This window comes from Cebus imitator, unplaced genomic scaffold, assembly GCF_001604975.1.
Source record: "Cebus imitator isolate Cc_AM_T3 unplaced genomic scaffold, Cebus_imitator-1.0 Scaffold406, whole genome shotgun sequence".
In the NCBI taxonomy this organism is placed as follows: Eukaryota; Metazoa; Chordata; class Mammalia; order Primates; family Cebidae; genus Cebus; species Cebus imitator.
In genome coordinates this window covers 1,718,701-1,730,762 of record NW_016107721.1, presented here as the reverse complement: position 1 = coordinate 1,730,762, position 12,062 = coordinate 1,718,701, and the positions used below count along the sequence as shown (strand labels likewise).

Genomic DNA, 12,062 nt, shown 5'->3' with positions numbered 1-12,062 from the left:
TTTGCATGTTCTTCACATGTACCCCAAAACCTAAAATGCAATAAAATAAATAAATGGGAAAAAAAAAAAAAAAGAAATAAGTGCCATTTTTTAAAAAACCTCATCAAATGGTTTCTCCTTAAAAGTTAAGTTCAATAGGCTCTGGGCCCCATTGGAGAAATTGCTACCTATTTGATTTACATTATTTCAAAATAACAGTATTTGGCTCGGGCATTACAGTTTTTACCCCTAAACAAGCAAGCTCTGCTTTTTCCCCAAACAAAACAAGAAAAAAACTGCCAAAAAAATAATAATCATGGTTACAGGATCTTTGGGGTGTCGTTTTCTAGCCAGAAACCTCTGTGGCCGGTGGCACCTTTGCCCAAGTTTTGCTCAGCCAACTGGGTTCATTTCGCCCACTTGGCCTGGCTGGCTGCGTTGGACTCACGCTACCAGCCTGGGTCCCACACCTGCCAAGGCAAGTCAGGTATAGAATGGCAAGGGGTGTGTGAGGGAGCGTGGAGTTTGGCCACTGAGCACAGGCATGCTGGCTGCTATAACAGGCAGGCAGCTCCAGGTGCTAGCACGGGTGCCAGCTCTCTGCGAGGCTGTGGCCGAACCAAGGATACCACAAGCAGCTTCCACAGCTGGCAATGGGAAACATGGTGGTGCCCAGAAGCTTGAAAACTCCAGGAACCACAGGGCCCCAAAGAGGAAGTCACAGCCCCAGCTCCGGGAGCTTCCAGGTCTGGCCTTCCCAAAGGGCCACAGCTCTTCTTTCCTTTTCTTTACCTGCAATGTGACAAACAAGTGGCATGTCTCAGCCCTGTTTGTGTTACAACTCTTTTAGCCTTGACATTCAGTGGGTCCCGAGTTCTTGTCCTGCAACCAGGAAGAACAAGCAAGATGAAGAGGAGCTCTATTGAGCAACAGAACAGCTCAGAGAAAACTGCAGGGAGCGGCTTCTTTCCACAGCCAGGGTGTCCACAAGTGTTCAGCTCCTAGCAGAGGGTAGCTCTTCTCTGCAGCTGGTCATCCCATTATCTGTGCAGCTCTCAGCAGAGAGCAGCCCCTAAAGTGAGTGGCTCCTTTCTGCAGCTGGTCATCTCAACCTCTGTTCAGCTCTGGGTAAGCCCAGGGCTTTTATAGGCCCAGAGGGGAGAAAGTACGTGCCAACTGGTCCATGGGCAGGCCTGAAAAGGCACCACAAGTTCCCACTCCAGTCTATGGGACTGGAAGCCTGGTCCCTAACCTCCTTGGCTTGAAGGTGGGGCCTCACTAGGAACCCACCCCCTTACACCCAGGAACCTGTCTGCCTCTTGCAGCCATTCATGGCACCCAGGCTATAGGTGCCAAGGGGCACCTGCAAGCCAGCGCCAAGCTGCCCTCAGCACCCCTCGGCTTTCTTTCTATGCTCATCAGTGCCCAAAGTCCAGAGGGGCTGAGGCAGCAGGGGGCTGGTGTTCCAGCACTGCCCTGTGTGCGCACATACCTGGCGAGGCTGCAACAGCGCCTAGACTCAGCCCCAACATTGCTCCGAGATCACAGTGGACACAACAGGAGGGAGAAGCTAGGCAGCGGGAGCAGGTACTTCTGAGCCTGCGAGGGCAGGGGGTCCTTATCGAGCCCCCAAGAATGCACGGATGCCTGAGTTCACAGCCATGGACTGGGTGGCGGCTGCAGCAGCACCCAGTGAGCTCCCACCACAGCTCAGAAGAGGCAAGGCTCCTGCCTGTCCCTGGCTCCTGCCGGCTCCATGGAGTGTGCAGCCCCACCCGTGCCTCCCTCCTACAGTGGCGTCATGGCAGCAGCCACTCCAGATGGGCCGCCGCTGCCATCACCATGACTCCAAACGTGATCCAATTTTTCATAACAGACCTAGATTCGCTGGGTTTTGTAATATAGCTGTGTGAGAATATTTTTAAAATAATGAGTAATGCATTCATCTGGTTTAAAATTCAAATGAGTTCAAATGGGTTTGGAGTAAACGTTTTCCTTTCATTCCTTCCTCCCTGAACCAACCAATACTTAGTTTTTACATCCTTCCAGAAGAACTTTATGCCTACACTAGAAAATAAATGTCCCATTTAGCGCTCTTTATACACAAATGCTAAGGTATAATCACACACATCTGTACTTTCCCTAACAATGTATCTTATAGTCAGTTTTATTCCTGTGATTCTCGCCAACATTTTGGTCTCTGGAAACATTTACACTCCTAAAAATAACTGAAGATTCCAAAAAGCTTTTTGTTTATATGCAGGTTGTATCTGTATTTACTATAATAGAAATTAAAACTAGGTTCTAAAAATATGTATTAATTCATTTAAAAATGACAATAACAAACTCATCACATCTTAACATATTTATTTATGAAGAATAACTATCTACCAAAACAAAATTCAGTAAGAGGCGTGTCACTGTTTTTACATTTTTACAAGCCTCTTTAGAGCCTTGCTTAATAGAAGACAGCTAGATTCTCATATCTGCTTCTGCAATTAAATCAGTTGTGAAGTGTTATTTTCTGAAACAATCAATCAATTTTTTGTACTCTATTCCAGTAAAACCCACTGGTCTATCTTCTTCTTTGAATGGATCTTTTCCACATACATTTTATAACAACACATATTGGTCATTTGGAAAATACTGATTCTTTAAGTTATGTAGATCTTCCCAATGTTGATTTCATTATATAATATTTAAAAAAATACATCTCTGATGAGATAGTATCACCATCTATCTCATCAGAAGTCTTTTTAAGTATTGGGAAGCTATCATCGAAGTCATAGTGGTAGATACCAATTTTCCAAAATTTTAATTTTCACTTCAAAGCTCAAATTTCATTATTGGTAACAAATACTGTCAGTCATTTTCCTTGAAATGACAATCTTCACTCATTTCTGAGAAAATGTCTGTCAAATACCAAAGTCTAACCATAGTTTGTCATTTTTTCAAGTGAAAATAGTGTTCTATGGGGAAAATTAAGAATTAGCTCAAAATTCATACAATCACAAGCACTTTTTCTCAGAACAACCACTGTACTGTGGTATGCAGTCTCCCATTTCTTTATATAAAATATTTAAAGTATAGTCAAAGTCACAATTTAATAAAATCAATAATTTTCTCCGTTTCATCTAGGACATTCTTAATGAAACTGGCTTCCTCCCCCTGCAAAGCATGTGGAAATGAAGATTCATACTAAGGCATCAGCGTCTATCCATCATCATTTACAGACCCCTCTGAAAGGCTTCTGGGGACCCTCTGAGGTCCTCAAAACACACACTTTAAGAATATCTATTTTTGTAAGATGCTCGAATGTACTATTTAATCAGATGTCATACATCTTTTGTTACCAGATTGTTACACTAACTTCATACAGATATAGACAGTAATTTCAAAGCAACTTTTAAGTTAAAAAAGGTAGAACTACATGATAATCTTATGCATAATTATATTAAAAAAATTCAGTGTCTAGTTTAAATAGTCAAATCTGCAAAATACCACTAAAATATATATACATATATATACATGGTCCTAAAAAGTGTCAGAAATGCCTCAGAGTAACAAAGGAAAAGACAGATTTGATATACATACCATACCTTCACAGAAGGGAAGGGAAAAGAAAGCTTGTCATCTTTAATTTTTGAAGCTAAACAAGGAAGACTGGTTGGTTAGTCAGTCACCCTAATTTGATGTATCTTAATAATCTTAGAAGAGGATGATTTGTTTAAATAAATTTACTAGCCAAAAGACTTAAATATACTATGATCTGGGTCAGTACTGCCCAAAGGAACTTTCTGTGATGATAGGAATGTTCTATATCTGCACCATCCAATATGGTAACCACTGGCCATGTGTGGCTACTGAGCATTTGGAATGTGTTTAATTAAACTAAGGAACCAAATATTTACTTCATTTTAATTGTAATAGTTACACATGACTAACTGGACAATGCAGATGTAAAATACAAAAAAGTTCTATAATTTCATACCTATATACCTCCTCCTCTGACTACTTCCATCCCCATCCCACGAAACTGAAACATGAAAAAAACTAAGAATATGTGCTTTTATCTTCACAAAACCATTCTGGCTGTCTTCAAATAAGTAAGTGACTTTTGTATGCTACAATGTACAACATTCAATAAAAAACTAAGACCAAAAAAGCAGAAACACAGCCCACTATCAAGAATTATGTCAAGAATTCAACATTCAACATGCACAGACACCAAGATGGCCCACATGATGGAGCTATCATGCAGAGACTTTAAAATAACTATGATTAACATATGCAATGACCAAGTGGAAAAAGCAGACCACGTGCACAAAAAGATGGGAGAATTTCAGCAGGGAAATGGAAACTATTTTTAAAAGAGTCAAATAGAAATGTTAAAAATTCTCAAATAGTTTATTCAAAGTCCTTTAACATTCATTCCTATAATACCAAGCACAACTTTGGCATTTTGTATCCCGTGCAATGCACCTGGATGCCATCTCAAAGATCATTAATACTATTTTCTCAATCAAATTGGGGATTTTTCTCAAAATCTGCCTTTAGATGACTAACTTGAGCAAAAACTACTAATTGGTAATATGTTTTTAGCCTAGCTTATTCCATGACTTTGCAGAGCAATACCATACTGCCATGGACAAATGTGTCAGGGCTCTAGAAGCAACACCCATGACACACTGGAAACTGACAAAGACACTTCATAAAAATGGAATTTCTTGGCCAGCACAATGGCTCATGCCTGTAATCCCCGCACTGTGGGAGGCCGAGGCAGGCAGATCACCTGAGGTCAGGAGTTCCAAGACCAGCCTGACCAACATGGAGAAACACCATCTCTACTAAAAATACAAAGTTAGCTGGGTGTGGTGTTACATGCCTGTAATCCCAGCTACTCGGGAGGCTGAGGCAGGAGAATCACTTGAACCTGGAAGGCAGAGGTTGTGGTGAGCCGAGATCACACCATTGCGTCCAGCCTAGGCAACAAGAGCAAAACTGTAAAAAAAAAAAAAAAAAAAAGAATTTCTTCCCAAACAGACAAATACATCTGACATTTCGTTCTCATTCTTGCTGTGTAGATATTATTTCCATATTAGAATATCCAAAAAGTAGTGATATAGAAGGTAACTGATCTTCAGGAGCTATTAAGAGCAGTAACATATGTATTAGACACCTCATATGAACAGTAAGCACAGTTTTCAATTGAAAGCTACAATAAAGTCAGTTGAGTCTAACACTAGATGTTTCTCTTTTCACTTAGATTTCCTACTTTGCAAAGTTAACTGCTACCATTATATGAAAATTTTTTCTTGAATTATTTCTAAAATAAGACTTCCTTCATTTTCCAAATACTATTTGGACTTAAATAGTAAACAGAATTAAATCTGGGCTTCTGTGATCCTGGGTTCATTTAGCTCATCTACATGAGATAATCTGCATTCTAATCCTAGCTTTGAAAGTAACTAGCTAGGTGACACTGAGCAGCTATAAAAGGTTCAAGGATTACTAAATGGAGAAATATCCAAAGAAGCCAGATAGGCTAAGTGACTTCTCACTTCCCTACATACTTCATCTCATATACAACACTTAGCAAACACTAACTTACACTACTTACATCTATTTGCTTATTATTTTGTAAAGGAAACCTTTTTCCTTTTCAAACTGAAGTTACACAGTTCGATCTCAAAGTATATTTAAAAAAATACAATTCATAATTGTACTCTGTATACTGTGATGCAAATGCAAACAACTATTATTTATGTGATTTTACTCTCCTGCTCATTTTCCAAGTTCTGAATAATGTTTTACCTGAAACAAATACATGCCTCTGGTAATGTCAGTGGTAAAGCCAGCATATGTTTTTATTATCAACTTATACTAAGTACTTTTTACTGGATCTCTATTTTGGTCCTGGTATTATGTTAAGCCCTATAAAGGCACATGAAAAAGCAAACAAAATCCTTGCCTTCAAAGGAAGATAGTAAACTTATTAGAATCATGGTCTGAATGAGAGCCTATTGAATGACTGAGGGCTAGGGTAACTCCCTGGCAAATTTTTGGGTTAATAAATTTGCCATGACAACTGCTTTAAGTTCTAGTAGGAATGAAAAAAAATAGATCTCCACATAACTCAGAAACATTTTCAGTAAAATACACATGTAAAGGGCTATTTACCAGTTGCAACGATATTTATTTTATTTCAAATCTATGAAGAAAGGATATCTAGTGATTTTCTTAACTAAAATCTTATTTACTTTAGCAAGGAATAGAGTATTTGGAGGAGGAAAGAATATTTTCTTAGAATACACTTTGTAGTACAAGAGATTTAGAAATTAAAACCTTTAAAACGCATTAAAAATATAAAAAAAAAAAAAAAAAAACCAACCATATACAAGATAACTAGTTGAGTTACGCTGCCACCCACTGGACAAAAAATAAATAGCAAAGCAATCCTTGCTCTGACTTTATAAACACCAAGGGACTGCTGGGTTTACTGGCAAACTGGCAGTCAAGATTTTATATGCAAACTGGAGTCTATAAATAGTGAATCAAAGTTAAGTACTGTTGACTGATTGTTTAGTTTCTATTAATTTCCATTATTAATTTATTTGAGTCATTTATTTTGCTTAAAACCAACATATAGTTGTACATCAATATTACTCTGATTTTATTTAAATGGTTTAAATGTAATCAGTTAACTTCCTTTTAATTAAAAGTTAAATATTTAAACTACTGTAAATTCAGCCCTATTTGAGATAAAAACTGCAACATTTCCCAGCACCTTTGTCTCTGTGGTCTCTCCTCAGCAGGACCCTGAATGCTCGATAGTAATATTGGCGCTATTCCTCCCACTGGAGTGTTACTGTCCTGGCCTGGGAACCAAATCTCTGTGTAAACAGAGTTTACCGGGGCTAACTACAGTGTGAGTTCCAAAGCACTGACAAAAGAACTGTTAATGGGTTCCTGACTATAAAACTACTACATCAAAATGTCTGAATATTTTTATTTGGTGAAAATATACTCTCATTTAGATAACACACATTAGGATATATAATAAATGTATCAACATTACTTGGGGAGAAGATGCTTCACAATTGTTTCACTGGATTCTGGATTCAGAAATACACATTGAAAAAATGAAATGTGAAAATGTCATTAAGACAGTTTTAAAAGATTTTATATTCATCTATTAGTAGTCCCCCACCTTATCCAGTTTTCCTTTCTGAGATTTAAGTTACCCAGTCAACCACAATCTGAAAATATTAAACAGAAAACTCCAGAAACAATTCTTAAGTTTTAAACTGTGTGCCCTTCTGAGTAACATGATGAAATCTCACACCATCCAGCTCCATCCTGCCTGAGATATGTATCAGCCCTTTGCCCAGCATATCCACACCGTTGACACTATCCATCTATCAGTCACTTAGCCATCTTGGTTATTAGTTCAACTGTCACAATTATCACAGCACATGTTTAAACAACCCTTACTTAACAATGGCTCCAAAGAACAAGAGAAATGACGCTGGCAATTCAGATATGCCAAAGAGAAGCGATAAGTGCTTCCTTTAAATAAAAAGGTGAAAGTTCTCAACTTACATAATGGGGTAGGAGACAGAACTCTACTCCAGAGGTGGGGCTTGGACATCAGGACCAAATGGAGGACTAGCTAAAAACAGGTCGGGGCAGAAGCACCTCCCCGTAAGACATGCTCACCAGTGTGCCATGTCAGTTTACCATTACCATGGCAACACCCAGAAGTTACCGCCCCTTTCCATGGCAACAACCCAACAACCCAGAAGTTACCACCTTTCCCCTCGTTCTAGAAATGACTTCATAGACTGCCCTTAATTTGTATATAATTAAAAGTGAGTATGAGTGCAGAACTGCCTCTGAGCTGCCACTCTAGACACACTGCCCACGGGGGCCCCGCTCCACAAGGAGCAGTGCCAGTCTGAAATTGTTTACCTTTTTTAATGCAGCACTTGGTCTTTAACATTTCACATAATAATAGATATGTAAAAGTTTACTATCCTACTATTTTTCTATTTATCTCATCTGTTCTCTGTACTTTTTGAAAAGTCCTTTCTTGATTTCTTTACTTTAAAATTACTCCATTTTCTCCCTCTATGTCTTGTTAACTATGTTCTTTTACTACACACTGGATTCTTGTCTTATCATACTCTAAAATAAACAAGTGCTTTACCATTTCCTGGACAATGCAAGGGCCTCAGAACATTTTAAACCTTTATTCCCTTCAACCTTACACACTATTGTCATGAGTTTTGATTATACTTATACCCTCGAAGCTATTATTATTATTATTATCATTGATCTACACTTGCATATTTATCTTTTCTCTTCTTCATTCCTATCTGAATCTTCAAGTTTTCATCTGGGAACATTTTCTTTCTGTCTGAAAAACTCTTTTTATTATTTCTTTGAAGTAAAAAACTACTGGTGATGAATTCTCCCAATTCTTACCTAAAAAGTACTTCAAAATTTCGCCTGGTTTGACGATTGCCTCATATCCTACTATGACTAGTTATTTCTGATTAAGTGCCAGACACTGCTTATGAAATATTATGGAAACAATTTGATGCCTAGGATAATGGTATCTCTCCAGAATTTACTTTTGCTGCTAGTAAGCTTAATCGAGGCTCTAGCAAATCAAGACCATCTTAATCCAATCAAGGATCAAGCTTTAGCAACTAAGAAAGCTAGTCTGTATTTTTTTATTCTTGCTACTCCTGGGATGTGGTACTTCTTTTAATGGGCCTTATACTCCAAGTTATTACCCCACCCCCACAAGTGTGTCAAAGCTCTATTAAATTTCTCAGCTCATTAGCCTCGTTTTCCAGAATAAATGGGTGACCCCAGCAGACAAACAGCTCAAACATTAGGTTCCTCTCTGAGATTCTTTCTTCTCTTAGATCCTGGCCCTATAATTCACTTTTTTTGTTAGTTCTTTGGTCTAATTTTTGTAATTGCTCTCAGCAGGCAGGGTGGTCCACACTATCTAGTCTTATCAATTTTATGTTCACCACCAGACCCAATAGAGTACCTTGCATACTTGGATAAGATACATCAGGTTTCCCACTACAAACCCCTGCAACCAATAAAACCACTCAGTTTTTTTACACTGACCAAAAAATCAGCTGTGATTAAGAAAAACAGTAAACAGTATTTAGATTTTTGGACAAGAAAGTATGCCCATCAAATTAGGGTTTTAGATTATTTAGCCAAAAGAAGAGACTGCAGGAAGACAAACCAATTAAAAGAATACTACACCAGTGCAGGCAAGAGCCAATGGTGACATGGAAAAGGAAGATAACAATGGGAATGAAAGAAGACAGAAGCAAGAGATATTATAGTATTCCACTAATCTTAACTAGCCCCCAGAAATAAGAGAGAAAAAGCAAAGATGAATATGAAATGTCAAGCCTCAGAAAGAAACTAATTTGAATGAGGAGGAACTTAGACCTTAGTATGAGGTATCTACAAGATGAAACCCAAATCCAACAGGCAATTGTAGGTCCTAGTCTGAGGGTCCTGGTCCTGGTTTCTAACCAAAAGTATGGTCACTTCTAAACATATGCATAGAATTTTCCAAAACTATTCAGAATATGATTTACTGAATTGGTAAACCAACTTACTCTCTAAAGTGATCTATTTCCATTCACCAGTAGAGGAAAGTGCCAGAATTGAAAATTTATATTTTGAGGTTCTGGAGATACAGAAAAAGAAAAATAAACAGAATTTCATTATCACATTTAAAGAAGGAACAGCTGGGAGTGACGGCCCATGCCTGTAATCCCAGCACTTTGGGAGGCCAAGGCAGGAAGTTCACTGGAGTCCAGAAGTTCAAGACCAGTCTGAGCAACATGGTAAAACACCCCTTCTACAAGAAATACAAAAATTAGCCAGGCATGGTGGTGCATACCTGTAGTCCCCGCAACTCAGGGGGCTGAGGCCAGAAATTAGCCCAGGGGGTCAAGGCTGCAGTAAGCCAGAATCACACCACTGCACTCCAGTCTGGGTAACAGACTGAGACGCTGTCTCATTCATTCATAAATAAATAAATAAATAAATAAGAGGGGAGTTAATAAGGACAAGAAAAGGCATGGTCTTAAAAAATTAAGGCAAAATATACTGTCACAATTTCAAACAATCCAGCAGTAAGTTAAAATGTACAGCTATACATACAGTGAAATACAATAGTAAGGAAAATACTAAAGGGATTTAGCTACTTGTTAATTTAACAACAACAACAAAAATAACTTTTAAAGTTCCTGAAGTAGAAAAGTCATTATTTCCAAAATGAAAGAAATGTGTTAAAAAAAAAAAAAAAAAATTCCAAAATGAAAGAAATGTGTTAAAAAAAAAAAAAGAGGCAGCAAGTTAGATGATGCCATCACATAAAAAATATTTACATTCAACAAATTAATCTAAAATTTCTGAAAACCACGTTCTCTAGTTTTTAAGTCAACACCAAAAATAACTGGAGAATATGGGAACATTATTTTATATAGTCTTCAATCCCCCCAACAGGATATGCCTTCAGATAAAAATAAGTAAGTCCCTCTGACATACAAACTATACAAACCCACAGCTATTTTAAGATGTCCTAGACTGAGGATGACGCCCTATAGGTCCAAATCATTGATTTAACAACTCCAGCACTAAATTTCTGATTATCTGCCAAATGCAACTCCTCCCACACTCTTGTTTTGGCTTATAACAACTATATTTCATTATGAAAACCAGAGCTGCCAACAAAATGCCCATCCAAATAAAATGTTTCTGGCTTATAAAGCCTGGCATAGACTCTTGATCTGTCCCCCATGAAAACTGCCAGAAGGTCTGTATAAAATAAAGATTACACTAGGCCACACACATCACACTGAACAAATAAATAAAATGCCTACGAATCTAAAGAGCATAGGAGTAATGGTCATATGAAGCTAATTATCCTACTCTGTGCATTCATATACATCATATTTAGTTACTCAGCATTCAGTCAACACACATTTGCTGAGTTGTAACAGTGGCAGACACTAAGGATAAAACAACAAATAAGACAGAGTCCCTATCCCCTCAAGGGAGGGCCTGTGAAGCAGTAAGACAGGGAAGCAGAAACAATAACACAATCACTACCCTAATAGAGTTCTTATCGCTGAGCTGCTATGGATCCACAGAAGAAATGCCAATAGTCTGTTCTGTTCTGTTCTGTTGTGTTTTGAGGAGTGCAAGAGTTCCAGGAAGGCTTCACACAGACTGACACAAATGAATTTAAGCCTAAGAAAAGAATGAAGAAGCATTTGCCAGGCAGGAAGCAGAAGAAAAAACACCTTAGTGTAAATAACTACAGATATTTTAGTAAATCTACTTTATTTTAATGTTGAGAAAATACCTTCCACCTTAGTGTGAAGGAACTAGATATTTCAGTAAATTTACTTCATTTTAATGTCAAGAAAATGTATAAGATGATATAGATTAGCATGTTTCGTAAAGAGGCAAACACACAACTGGTGAGTGGCAGAGCTGAAAACAGAGACCCAAATCCCCATATTTTAAACCACTTCCCTATTTAATAATGGTTACTAACTTTACAATCTTATAAAAGGAATCATTTTGAAGCTAGACTTTTCATAAAACCATACTGCTGAACTCAAAGTGGGACATGTATTGATTCTAAAAACAAACTAAATTCCCTGGTTTTACATCATATATTACCCCTTTTAAAAATACTAACATCAGGCTGGGCACAGTGGCTCACACCTGTAATCCTAGTACTTTGGGAGGCCAAGGCTGGCAGATCGCTTGAGTCCAGGAATTTGAGGCCAGCCTTAGCAACATGGCAAAACCCCATCGCTAAAGCAAAAAACACAAAAAATTTGCCAAGCATGGTGGCACATACCTATAGTGCCAGGTACGGGGGAGGCTGAGGTGGGAGGATCACCTGAGCCCGGGAGGTCGAAGCTGCAGTAAGCCACGATTGTACCATTGCACTCCAGCCTGGGTGACAGAGTGGGACCCCTATCTCAAAAAATAAAACAAAAACAACACTAACATCAAAA

General features: G+C 38.2%; 1 protein-coding gene across 1 annotated transcript in view; it reads right to left on the bottom strand.

Moving 5' to 3' along the window:
* Nucleotides 1–12,062, bottom strand: part of CACUL1 (CDK2 associated cullin domain 1) — a 69,308-nt gene that overhangs the window by 32,032 nt on the left and 25,214 nt on the right. The gene's annotated exons all lie outside the window — the stretch shown is intronic.